The sequence below is a fragment of the Podarcis filfolensis genome, assembly GCF_964270895.1.
Source record: "Podarcis filfolensis genome assembly, chromosome: 2".
Taxonomy (NCBI): Eukaryota; Metazoa; Chordata; class Lepidosauria; order Squamata; family Lacertidae; genus Podarcis; species Podarcis filfolensis.
Window position 1 is genome coordinate 84,257,723 of NC_139605.1, and position 13,289 is coordinate 84,271,011.

The 13,289-nt window shown below is 39.9% G+C and overlaps 1 protein-coding gene across 1 annotated transcript in view; it reads left to right on the plus strand.

The window, feature by feature from the left end:
• The first annotated feature begins 516 nt into the window (after nt 1-516).
• Nucleotides 517-13,289, plus strand: part of LOC310755248 (cytochrome P450 2C8-like) — a 33,681-nt gene continuing 20,908 nt past the window's right edge. Inside the window, exon 1 of the mRNA XM_083597753.1 lies at nt 517-917. The gene's annotated coding sequence lies outside the window, so the exon portion shown is untranslated. The remainder of the gene's footprint in view (nt 918-13,289) is intronic.

A 13,289-nucleotide genomic window follows, 5' to 3' on the forward strand; every position in this document is an offset into this window, starting at 1 on the left:
ATCTTTCCCTACAATCCCTAATAAAAATGCTTCAGGTTTTTAAACAAATGTTAAATGGAACATTTTCTTCAATTCGTTATATCTCATTTCCCAATTTTTTTTAATTACCTTACAATCCCACCACATATGATAAAATGCCAGTTTCCAAGTTTTGCTAACCCAACTCTGTTAGAGAGTTAGCAGCAACCAAGCGCCACTATCTGCCCAATCCAATGACAGCAACAGGAGATGTGATGTGCCCATTTTTTCTCCTTTAGCAAGATTTGGTGGTTTATCGTTCTATGGTATATATCTCAATTTTAACTCATGAGCTGGTGCTGCAATCTGCTCTGATTGTATATTTTATTTTTATGAACGCTTTTTTTTTGTTATGTTACATGAGCTGGTCTTTGACCGTAATAAACTATCTATCTATCTATCTATTCTATGGTATACCAGGAGATGGCAGCAGAAGACAAGAAAATACTTCCCCCTGAATTTTAGGAAAGAAAGGTAGGTAGCAGCTTTATACAGTCAGACCACTGGGCTGGCTAGTTCAATGCAGTCTACACAGGCTGCTAGTGGCTTTCTGGGGTTTCAAGCAAGGAATATTCCCAGCCCTATCTTGAGATGCTTGGGACTGAACCTGGGACCTTCTGCATGCTCAGCAGATGTTGCAGCTCTTCCCTTATTTGCTTCCCTGTCACAACCCGAAGACCAAGCCTCCTCCTTCCCTTCCCTTCTTCTGCAGCACAGAGAAGCTCCCCTCCAGCTTCTCTGGGGCCACATTTGGGTCTCTCCCACCCAGTGATTGTCTTCTCAACTACTTGGATCTTTCCCCTGGAAGCAATAGCCCATATGCAATTTTCTCTGCCTATCTTTTAATCATGGTGGCAAAGGTGGCACCCAGAATGCAAAAGGACTTCAGCAGCCTGCAGGTAAATATATAGGGATGGGGATTCCCTTCTTATTATTTTATTTAGTTATTTAAACCACTTGTATCTGCTTTTTTTAAATCAATGATTGCAAGCTGGTTTTTACGTTATAGCTTAGCATCTTTTGGATTCTTATATTCTCTTGGTACATTTCCTTTTCCTTTCTAGTTCAAATAATCATAGCTGTGATTTCTGATTACAAGGCTAGCACTAGTCTGCATTAATTGCAAATCATTGCAGTCCTGAGGTTTTGATGGAAGCAATTTGATTTGACTCTGATGTAAGCCTGCAGAAATCTGATGATGCATCCTCTGCTTGCTCTGAACTAGTTAGAGGGGACAGCAATATCACTCCCATACAGTGTAGATTCAGAAGTAAGTCCCGCTGAGTTCAATGGGGCTTACTCTCAAGTAAGTGTGTCTCAGGCTACAGCTTTGGGCTGCAATCTCGTACGTACTTAACCTAGGTGGAAGCCGCATTAAGCTATATGGGACTTGCTTCTGAATCTACATTGCATATGCTTTCACTATTAATTGATACTGATCTGTCAATTCCAGTTTTTCTCAGTTTCTCATTCTGAGTTCAAATCTCCACATCAGTTTTCATCTTCTTCTTTTTTAGGTTCTCATGAAAATTCACCAGCATTGTAATATGAATTTTGGCCAATATAATAATTTCCAAAAGCAATTTCCCCTTATATAATATATTTTTGTATGTGCACATTTACACTAGAATATGATGTTTATGCATATTTTTATGCTGTTGTGGTGAAAGGGCCTTAACTGATTGCTACCCTTTTCCATATACTATATTAAGACTTTCAACATTAGCAGACAGAAACTGAATAATACTATCAATACCCATTTTGTTTAACATCCATTTGTCTTGTGGTAGCAAATTTCAGAGTTTAACTATGTGCTCTGTGAAGAAGTATTTCCTTATGTCTGTCCTGAATAATCCAACAGATTCTCAGGATAGCTCCATCTTTTGTATTATTAGAAAGAGTATATACAGTGGTACCTCGGGTTACATACACTTCAGGTTACAGACGCTTCAGGTTACAGACCCCGCTAACCCAGAAATAGTGCTTCAGGTTAAGAACTTTGCTTCAGGATGAGAACAGAAATCGTGCTCCGGCAGCGCAGCGGCAGCAGGAGGCCCCATTAGCTAAAGTGGTGCTTCAGGTTAAGAACAGTTTCAGGTTAAGAACGGACCTCCGGAACGAATTAAGTACTTAACCCGAGGTACCACTGTATAGGTACAAATGACTATGTGTGACATTTATTTGTACCTTGCTTATCTATGCAGGAGTTCGAGGTTTACACTACCCTCCTCTTCCCCCCATTTTATGTGGCTGAGATAGATTAATTTAATATATGCCCAATATACATAAAAATGTACAGCTGTCACCATGCAGCCCGCATTGGAGGATTTGTAGCGCTGCATCACAATCTTGGATTTGCATGCAGTCAGGGTGGGGCAAAAGAGAAGGCAGGTTGCACACCAGCAGCAGCCATGGCATGGAAGCAAGAAGGGAAGACCACGGACAGGCGATAATTTAAAACAATGGCAGAAGTTAGAGTAAAGCACTATGGACTGTTTGAGGCTCCACATCCTTTATCTCTCTTGCATGAATGGAGGAGGGAGAAGGCTGAGAATCGTGAGGAGGCGGCACCAGGAAAGTGGGAAGCACGGCTTTTTAAACAGGGGGCAGTAGAAGGACACAGAATAAAATGGTGACTTTAAACAAAAGCAGACTTTAAACAAAAGCAGGGATTGACAGAAACCAAGAGTGGGAAAGCAGCAATTTTTAAAAATGGCAGAGGTTTGAGTAGAGTGAGCAGAGGGTGGCGCATGGGGGGGGGCGGGCGGGAGGGAATGAGTGGAAATTTAATTTAATGATATTTTATTAGGTTTTTCCGTAATATCTCCAATCATACAATTTTTTAACATCACATATTTTAGCTTTGTAGACCTCCCTCGACTCCTCTGGCAATCATTCATGCTTACATCCTATCCACACATTCCTTAGTATAGTATCGCCTTTTAATACATTTTTCCATCCTCTTTTACATTTTTACGATATTCCTTATTTTTTCACAAAGCTTCTTTGAAACACACTAGCGTTATATTTTCTTCACATACAGTTTTCAAATATTCTCTAAATTTTCCCCAGTCCTCTAAAAACTTATTATCTCTCTGAAATCTAACTTTCCCAGTTAGTTTATCAAGTTCTGCAAAATTTGTTAGTTTTACTCTCCATTCTTCCAAGGTTGGAAGTTCTTCCTGCTTCCACTTTTGGGCCATCAATGTTCTCGCAGCTGTTATTGCGTATTGGAAGAGTTTACAGTCCCTCTTATTTATGTCATTTTTAGTTATTCCCAAAAGGAAGGATTCTGGTTTCTTTACAAAGCTATATTTCAGTATTTTCTTTAACTCATTGTGAATCATTTCCCAGAATCTCTTCACTTTTTTGCACTCCCACCACATATGTATAAATGTACCTTCCTTTTCCCCACATTTCCAGCATTTGTTACAAATTTTATACATTTTTGCCAATTTAGTTGGGGTCATATGCCATCTATATACCATCTTCATAGTATTCTCTTTCAACGTAGTACATGCTGTAAACTTCAGGTTTTCATTCCATATTTTTTGCCAATCTTCCAAATCTATACTATACCCTAAATCTCTGGCCCAGTGAATCATTACTGCTTTGACTTCCTCGTCCAACGTATGCCATTCCAGTAAGATTTTATACATTTTGGAGATTATCTTATGATCATTATTAATAATTTCTGTTTGAAATTTCGAATCCTTTTCTTTATACCCTCTTTCTTTCACCTCCTTTTTAAACATATCACTTATCTGATAATAGTGTAACCAATCAAATACATGTTCTTTTACTTGCTCATATGGTTTCAGTCTCCATTTCCCATCTTCTTTTACCACTAAGTCTCCGTAAGTAATCCAATTACTTCTCATGTTGATTTTTTTGACTCCCATAACCTCTAATGGGGATAACCAATGTGGAACCCCCATTTCTAATATATTCTTATATCTGTCCCACACTTCCATTAGCGGTTTCCTGAAGATGTGGTTTTCAAACGATTTATAACCCATTTTCTTCCCTTGCCATAAGTGAGCATGCCACCCAAATCTAACATCAAAGCCCTCTAAATCCAATAGTTTAGTGTTTTTTAGTTTTATCCATTCTTTTATCCAGCAAAGACATGATGCCTCATAGTACAGTTTTAAATCTGGCAGGGCAAAGCCTCCTCTTTCTTTTGCATCTGTTAGTAATTTATATTTGATTCTCGGCTTTTTGCCCTGCCAGATATATCTTGAGATCATTCTTTGCCATTCCTCAAATATCCTTACTCCTTTTAATATTGGGATCATTTGAAATAAGAATAGCATCTTTGGGAGCACATTCATCTTGATCATTGATATCCTGCCCCAAAAGGATAATTTTAGCCTTCCCCATCCCTCCAGGTCTTTCTTAATTTGATTCCACACCGGGACATAATTATTTTGGAACAAATCAATATTTTTTGGGGTTAGCCATATTCCCAGATATTTGACCTTTTTGACGATTTCAATACCCATTTGTTGCTGCAGCCCTTCAATCATTATTTGATCCATATTCTTGATTATAATTTTAGTTTTTTTCCTATTTAATCTAAAGCCTGCCACGTCACCAAACTTTTCAATCTCCTCTAGCACTTCAAATGCACTATTCATCGGGTCTTCCACCATTATTACCAAATCGTCGGCAAAGGCCTTAACTTTATATTCATTTTGGCCTACTGTCACCCCTTTTATTCTTTCATTTTTCCTAATTGAACTCAGAAAAACCTCCAAGACCATTATGAACAGCAAAGGTGAGAGCGGACAGCCCTGTCTAGTGCCTTTTGATATTTTGATTTCTTCTGTTATCACATTATTCACTATCAATTTCGCCTTTTGTTCAGTATATATTGCCTTAATTCCATTAAAGAAATTATTCCCCAGTTCCATATATTCCATATTTTTCAACATAAAGTCCCATGAGACATTGTCAAATGCCTTTTCGGCATCTACAAACATTAACATTGCCCGTCTCTCATTCCTAGCTGTTAGATATTCCAAGGTATTTATTATGTTCCTCACGTTGTCTCTCATCTGTCTGCCAGGGAGGAAACCCGCTTGATCCTCATGAATGATTTCTTGTAAAACCTTTTTTAATCTCTTCGCCATTATTCCTGCAAAGATTTTATAATCTGTATTTAATAGGGAAATCGGTCTATAATTCTTTACTTGTGTTTTGTCCGCATCTTCTTTTGGAATAAAGGTTATAAATGCATCTTTCCATGTCTCCGGAATTTCTCTCTCTTTTAAAATGTTATTCATTACTTCTTTTAATGGTGTTGTTAAAGCTGTTCTCAACTCTTTATAATACCTTGCTGTAAACCCATCTGGTCCTGGGGATTTCCCGTTTTTCAATTCTGTTATTACCTCCTTAATCTCCTCTATATTAATCAGAGTGTTCAGCCTTTCTGTTGCATCTGTCGGGATCTTTTGCACCTCTTTTTCTTTTAAATATCTTTCTATTTTCCTCATATTATTCTTTTCTTTACTCCTGTACAATTGTCTGTAGAAGTCCAAAAATCCTTTTCTGATACCTTTAGGGCTAACTATCTCTTCTCCTTCCACATTGATTTTATTTATTGTGCTTTGTTCTTTCCTTTTCTTAATCTGCCAGGCAAGCCATTTTCCTGATTTATTTGCAAATTCAAAGTTCTTCTGTCTTAGTCTTTTGATATTCCATTCCACCTCTTTGTTTATTATCATTGCAAATTGGGTTTGCAGGGCCTTAATACTTTGTCTGATTCTTATATTGTTTGGTTTTTTAATTAGTTTTTTCTCGTTTTCCATAATTTGTTTTAATATCTCTGTCTTTACTTTCTCTCTATTCTTCTTCCTAAATGAGTTTTGTTGTATGCAGAACCCTCTCATCACTGCCTTGCCTGCATCCCATACTACACTCATCTTCGTTCCTTTATTACAATTATCCTCAAAGTAGTCATTCACCTTCTTTTGTGCCTCTTGGACAAAATTTTGGTCATCAAATAGGCCTTCATTCACTCTCCACCTGAATGATCTTTCTTCAAAGCCTTTGAGTTCTAATTTAATTGGACTATGATCTGAAATTACTCTTGGTTCGATTTCCACTTGAATAATTCTTGGAGTTAATTCATTAGAAATCCAAACTTGATCAATTCTAGACATCGACTGATTTGGTTCTGAGTAATACGTAAATTGTTTTTCCAGTGGGTACCTTAACCTCCAGACATCAATTAGATTACAGTCTTTAACCATTTCGAAAAATGTTTTAGGTAGTTTACCTTCTTTTGTCCCACTGTCTCTCAGTCTATCCATTTCTGTTGACACTACCCCGTTCATATCACCCATCAGGATTATCTTTTGATCTACATATTCCAGCAGTTTTTCTTCCAAATTTTTATAAAAATCAGTTTTATTTCCATTAGGTGCATAGATCCCGACAATTATTAGTTTTTCACCTTGCCAGTTGATTTGGACAGCTATAATTCTTCCCTCTTCATCCTTAAAAACTTGCTGAGCTTCAATTTTATTTTTTATATACAAAATCACTCCTCTTTTCTTTTCTTTGTCTGATGATATGAATTCGTTTCCAAGTCTTTTATTAACCAAAATTTTCCTATGTCTTTTCGCCACGTGTGTCTCCTGTAGACAGATTATATCTAAGTTTTTCTTCTTTAAGAATTGTTCCACCTTATTCCTTTTTTTTATCATTCAATCCATTAACATTCCAATTCCATAGTTTTAACGCCATTTTATTTCCAAATATTCAAAAAAAAAAAAAAATTCCCTCTAGCGTATTTTTTTTTCTTCTTTCTTTTTTATTTTTTTATTTTTTATATTTTATAATCTTTCTTCTTCTTCCTCTTCTTCCTCTTCCTCCCCCTCTCCCCCTCTTCTCCCTCTAACTCCTCTCCTGTTTCCTTCCTCTCCCCCAAATCCTTCACTCCTTTAACCTCCACTCCTCCTGTTGCTCCTTTCAATTCTTCTTCTTCCTCTGCTAGCAGTTCTTTATATTTCCTCTGAAATTTGCCTATCTCTTCTGGGCTGGTCAGTCTGTGTCTCTTATTTTTGTAAATAAAGGAGATCCCCTCCGGGAACTCCCATTTAAATTCTATATTATTCTTTTTGAGGATCTGCACCTGTGGCTTGTAAGGGTCTCTTCGTTTTAGCAATCTGATTGGGATGTCTTTAAAAATAATTATATAATATCCATCTATCGATAGTCTTTTTTCTCTGTTTTTTTGGAGTACCAAATTTCTCATGTCTCTATCCTTGAAGGTTATTAGACAATCCCCTGGGAGTCTCCTTGCTTTAACCGTTTTCACTTTCATTCTAAAAGCATTCTGTATCCTACCTGCTACCTCCTCTGCTTGGAGCTCCAACCATTGTGCCAGTTCTATTATTAATTTTTGTCTAATATTTTCACCTTGGTTTTCTGGGACCCCCCTCAGCCTTAGGTTAACTTCCCGTTGTCTGAGTTCGTTCATAGAAATCGCATCCCACATTTCTTCTTGTACTCTGTTAGTTTCCAAAAGGCCTACCCTAATTTTATCATCTTCACGTTTTAATTCTTTCACTTCCAATTTCGTCTTTTTCATTCCCTCCTCTAACACATGAGTTCTTTTGGATACTTCTTTGATTTGGCCTTTCAATTCATTTACAGTCTCCTCTATTTTCTTATCCATTTTCCCTATCTTTAAATCTACCTGTTCTATTTTTGTTTCTAAATTCTTCTCACTTTGTCTAATTTCTGCAAACATTTTTAAGATTTCTGATCTGAAATCTGATTCTTGCTTAGACCCCTTTCTCTCTGCTGGAGTCCCCCCATCCCCACCTTTCTTTGGTAAATGAGACATTTTCAAATATGGGAAGATAGCAGTAATAATAGTAATTCAGTTCTATCAGTATTTACATAGTTCAAAACCGGTTCTAATAGATCATTTAAAATAACCTTCCAATAGTTCTTCTTAGTGCCACCAATTAGGCTAATCCATTAATTGAAGTGATCCCACATCCTGCATAAAGAAAGATCAAATTCAAAGTTCAAAAATCAAATCCAAATTCGAATTTGTGCTCCGGTCATAAATGTCCAAAGTTTGCAATGAGTTCAGATCAGATACTTAAGTCAATTCTTCCTGCCTCCAAATAGGCTAATCCTTGTAATATCGTTTGCAAAAAGAAGATGTATTTTTGATAAAGCCCCTCTTTATCTTCTATATCTTCTTGCCCTCAATTGGGCTAAATCCCAAAGAAAATCGAATCAACAAAGGGTTCCAAAATAAATTCAGGCAGACCAAATATATAAGTCCAGCTTTCAGCAACGTTGAACCAGCCCAGGGAGGCTAACAAGTGCCAACAAAGTCAGTTGCAATTTTTCTCCCTTCCACCAGGGGGCCAGCCGCCAAAGAGAAAAAAGGGAAGAAACACAGGGAGAAGAAGGAAGGGGAAAAAAAGGGAAGGTATTATCCAATTCCCCTCCTCCAAAAGAGGAAAAAAGAAAAGATATGGTAACTGTAGGCAGTCTATATGAATTACTTACATTTATTTGTTAAGGATTCAAAGTTTCAAAGTTTTAAAGGGCAGAGGAAAGCTTAACTTCCGTGCCTTCCTTTCTCTTCTTCTTCTGAGATATTCGAAAACAGTGGGTAATGGCGTCCACGCCGTAACGCAGTAGAGTCTTCCGTTATGCAAAACTTTCAGAAGTGAGATTAAGTTCCTCTTCTTTCCACCATCTCAAAGAAGACTAGTTTGTATCACTCATTTTCCAAATATTGTCTCTTTGCTCCCCCTCTACTTCCCTCTCTTGCCAGTTATTTTGTATCCTCGCATATAGTCTTGAAAAAAAGAAAAGAAAAGAAAAAAAAAGTAGAGCGGGGAGAAGAACTTTAGCCGCTAGCGTCACTTACATTTTCCTCCGCTTTGTTTAGTTCTCTGCGTCTACGCTGATTTCAGGAAAGAATCGAGCTCTTTTTGACTTCCTCTTCTTCGAGTCTTTCCTTAGTTGTTATCCATTTAAATTTTATCTCTTTTTAAGCTCGAATTTCTTTTTTTTTGAGAATCCAGTGCTTCTCCTGCAGGCTCGGGGCTTCGCTTTTTCGGAGTCAGCTATGGCTTCCCTCAGCCCGCTTCTCCCCCCGCCGTACTCTTCGCTCCAAAGCGGAGTTACCTGACGGCCGGGAGGTCCGCTTTTCGGCTCCGCGGGAACCAGTGTATCTGAATACCCCTCCAGATACTTTTCAGGGGACCACGGCGCCCTGTGGAACCCCTATTTTCTCCGAAAAGCTCGGGATTTCCTCTAAAGAAAAAATCCCCGCCTGACTCAGAGTCGCGCTGAACCGGAAGTCCGGGAATGAGTGGAAATTTAAAAGAAAGTTTGAGTACATTGAGAAGGAAGTTAGGAAAGGCTCAGTTGTGTCAGCTTTTTGGTGTTATCTTCTGTGTTGTACACCCATCTTTGCCATTTCTCCTTGATAAAGCTGGTTGGGTTGGGTTTTTTAAAAAATACCTTGGTGTCTCTCTATCCCTGCTTTACTTAAACCCCGGCCTTCATTTAAAACCACAATTTTTGTTCACTGTCTCTCCACCCCCTCACCCCCACTTCTGCCATTGCTTGAATACAGCAGGGAGGGAGAGACTCTGAAAAGGGGGGGGGGAGCCTATTTTAAGCGCTCTCTTCAATTTCCCAGCTGCCTGAAACTGATCTGTAAAAAAATGTAACTTGAAAAAAGAGACATTGCATATACTTTTGTAAACCAAGAAATCTTTAATAAAATATATATTTAAAAAGAAAAGAAAAGAAAGAATGCGGCCCTCTCAAATATTCCATTGTACCTTCCCATACTGTATTTCACTCCTGGTACCATGTGTTGTATTTAGCATGAAGTTCTAGATTCATTGTAGTAATTCAGAAGAGATGTTTTATAAACAAACAACCAGGGGCATAGGAAAGGGCAGGCCACCCTAGGTGCCATCATGGAGGGGGGGGGGTGACAAATTATCAAGGAACAATTACTGCCCTACTAGGGTAGTTCATAAAAAACTTTTTTTTTTTGAAATGCCTGTTCCGAAGGTCTTATCTTACTACACTAGGGATTATATAGCTGTATATGGAATTTCATGCCTATCAGTTAATATCTTGACCCTCCTCCACAAAAATAGTTGTTTACTTCGCCGTTTTCCTATGTCGTGAAGGCTGAAATTTCAATTCAGTGGAGCAGGGTCAAGATATTACCTAGAATCATAGAATCATAGAATCATAGAATCATAGAGTTGGAAGAGACCACAAGGGCCATCGAGTCCAACCTGATATGCATGAAATTTCAGATATAGCTATATAATCCCTAGTTTAGTAAGATAAGACCTTTGGAGCAGGCATTTTTTTAAAAAAAGTTTTTTATGAACCGCCCTACTGCCTTATCCTCCACTGGGCTTCCTGGGTCCTGGGAAGTCAGCCTATGTGAAGAAAATGAGACTAGGCTGAGTAGATTAGGCCTTGCCTTGCCCTTCTCCCCACCCCCTATACACAACCAATTTTTCCTGATTTTACTGCTGTGGTGTTTTTTTGTTTTTTTGTTTCGGTAAACCACTTTGCAGGTTTTTAAAAATAATTTTTATTAAATAAACAAACAATAAATATAAATAAAATAACACAAGCCAAAACACAACCCATCCTGTAGATTTAAGTATCTGTCCATAGTTGCCTACTTGTTATCAGAGGCCCAGATTCCACATTCCTTTGCAAGAAAATATGAAATAACGTAAAACCATTTTTGCAGGCAAAAAATAAAATAAAAATCAATGTGTGTGGGGTGTGTGTGTGTGTGTGACAAGAAACTTTCCACACCGGATACCACCTGACCTTCGTATGCCTCTGCAAACAACACCTACCGTATATATGTACATCCATCAAGTGAATTTAACCTTCTCTAATTGAACAAGCTGACTGACAGGCTTGCTCTTAAGATTCAATTAATTTTAAAGATACAGTAACATATACAGTAGTACCTTGGGTTACATACTGTCAGAGCTACCCTAGGTCCCAGCTCACAAAGGACCAACGCTGCTTCGTTGTTAAGTATAAAAGTCTTTATTGAAGTTCAGATTCACTTCCAGAGCTGCAGCGCGCAGCTCCACGTCTCAAGTGTCAGACCACTGATGCTCCGTCTGAGTCTCCTCCCCCTTGACACCAATTTAAGATTCTAGCCTTGCTCCACCTTCTCCGCTGCTCCTTCCTCCTCTGGGTCCGCCTGCCCGCCGGGGTTCCGCCCTTTCTAGCCTCTTCTCCCGCTGATTCCCCTGAGCCTTCTCCCTCCCTCCGGCGGGCTTTAGGAGCTGGTTCCCCATCCGGGTCTCCTGCTGTTCCGCGCGCCTGCACATTTGAACTTGGCGCGCGCGCCCAGCCAGCAGCTTTCCTCCTGACCGTTCCACTGCTGCTGTCACTGCTTCCCCCTTCGGGGGGGCTAGCTGCAACTGACCTCCCCTCCGTTGGAGGCGTGGTCAGCCCTGACTCCCTCTCTGGAGGAGGCACTGCCCCTGACACATGTGACTCTTCCCCCCCCACTACGCTCTGGTGGGGAAACTGGTCCCGATCCTCCACTGCTGCTTTGGGGTTCCCCTCTGGCTCCTTGTTTCTGGTGCGTCCCCCCTGGGACCCCCCTTGCCCTGACCATCGGCGCCCCCTTCTGGGAATCTTCTGATTCGCTGGAGAAGCTCATGGAATCTCTCGGGCCACTGTCATACTCCCCTACGCTGCCCTCGGATTCTTCCCCTTTGCTCTCCCAATCCTCTCTCCCCAGTGCTCCTGCTCCTGATTCCCTGACACATACGCTTCAGGTTACATATGCTTCAGGTTACAGACTCCGCTAACCCAGAAATAGTACCTCGGGTTAAGAACTTTGCTTCAGGATGAGAAAAGAAATTGTACTCTGGCGGCACGGTGGCACGGCAGCAGCGGGAGGCCCCATTAGCTAAAGTGGTGCTTCAGGTTAAGAACAGTATCAGGTTAAGAACGGACCTCCGGAATGAATTAAGTACCTAACCCGAGATACTACTGTATATCTGTATGGGTTGTGTGCACAGACGGGGCTACAGAATAAGAAAAAGGAAGAGATATGGAAATATAGGGAGATTGGTGTGCAAGGGAGTATTGAAAAAAATATGAAAGAGGAAAAAGGATGAAGGAGATAACGGCGTGTGCGCGTGTGTGTACGCGTGCGCAAAGGGAAATAAAATTTGAAGGGGGAAGCGAAAGAACCCACCTCTCTTATAGAGACATCCTGCTCATTCTTCTTATGATGAAAACTGGAAAAATGATCTCTACCTCTTTGCTTTCAGGTTTGCGCACCAAAAGTTAGGCAATATGGAGGGAGCAGGGCCAGTTGTTTTATTTCCACCCTTTGGTACTTTGGGATGTGGAAGAGATCAATATCTGAGAGAGTGCAGGAGGAAGCTCTTTGCCTGCTGGAGGAAATGGTGACCATGCAAGCTCCTCTTGTGTCTAGCTTATCTCCCCTCCAAAACCCCCTCAACCCTAAAAGCAGCCCCTCAGGGCAGGGAGAAGGAATTTGCTTAATTAGAAAAAGGAATAGGCTTTTATGTAATGGAAACCACATGGAAAGTTGCTTGAAACATTTCCAAGTTAAAACTCAGTTCCATCTGCACTCCATTGCAGCAGGATGAAGTGAAAGGGGAAATATTGTTAAACAGCAGCAACTGGTAATGTTAATTTCTTCCACATTCTGGATTACTGTGATATTTATTCAGTCCAGACACCGATTTTCAGGGGAAATAATATTGCTAATGAATAGCATTTCCTCCATCCCCCGATACTCAGAATACGTCAAAGTACAGAAGCACTTGAGCTTTTGAATTCTGCCCATTCTACCGTTTGCTATGGAAAAGACTGTTATGATCTTACATCATATTACATATGCTGACATGCCAATAACTCTTCTGATACTTAGATGGGGTGATTCCTGTGGGTGAAAGTAGTGGATTTAGGGCTTGATGCAAAGCTCCAGCTGTGGATTGTAGTTCAAAAGTACATTTGTTGTAGAATGCATCAACAGGCTCCCCCTACTGGTGGTTAACCCCTTTTAGACTCGCCCCTCCCTGAGGGGCGGAGTCAAACTTTGAGGTTTCCCCAATGCCTAAGCCAATACCTCTCACATGCTGTAATCAATAAAGTTGTGGCCTTTTCTAGCCCATTAACCTTAAATACTGTGTCCGTGTGTCTTTCTTATCCCCAGGCGTGGGGGGAGGGTCCTCGAA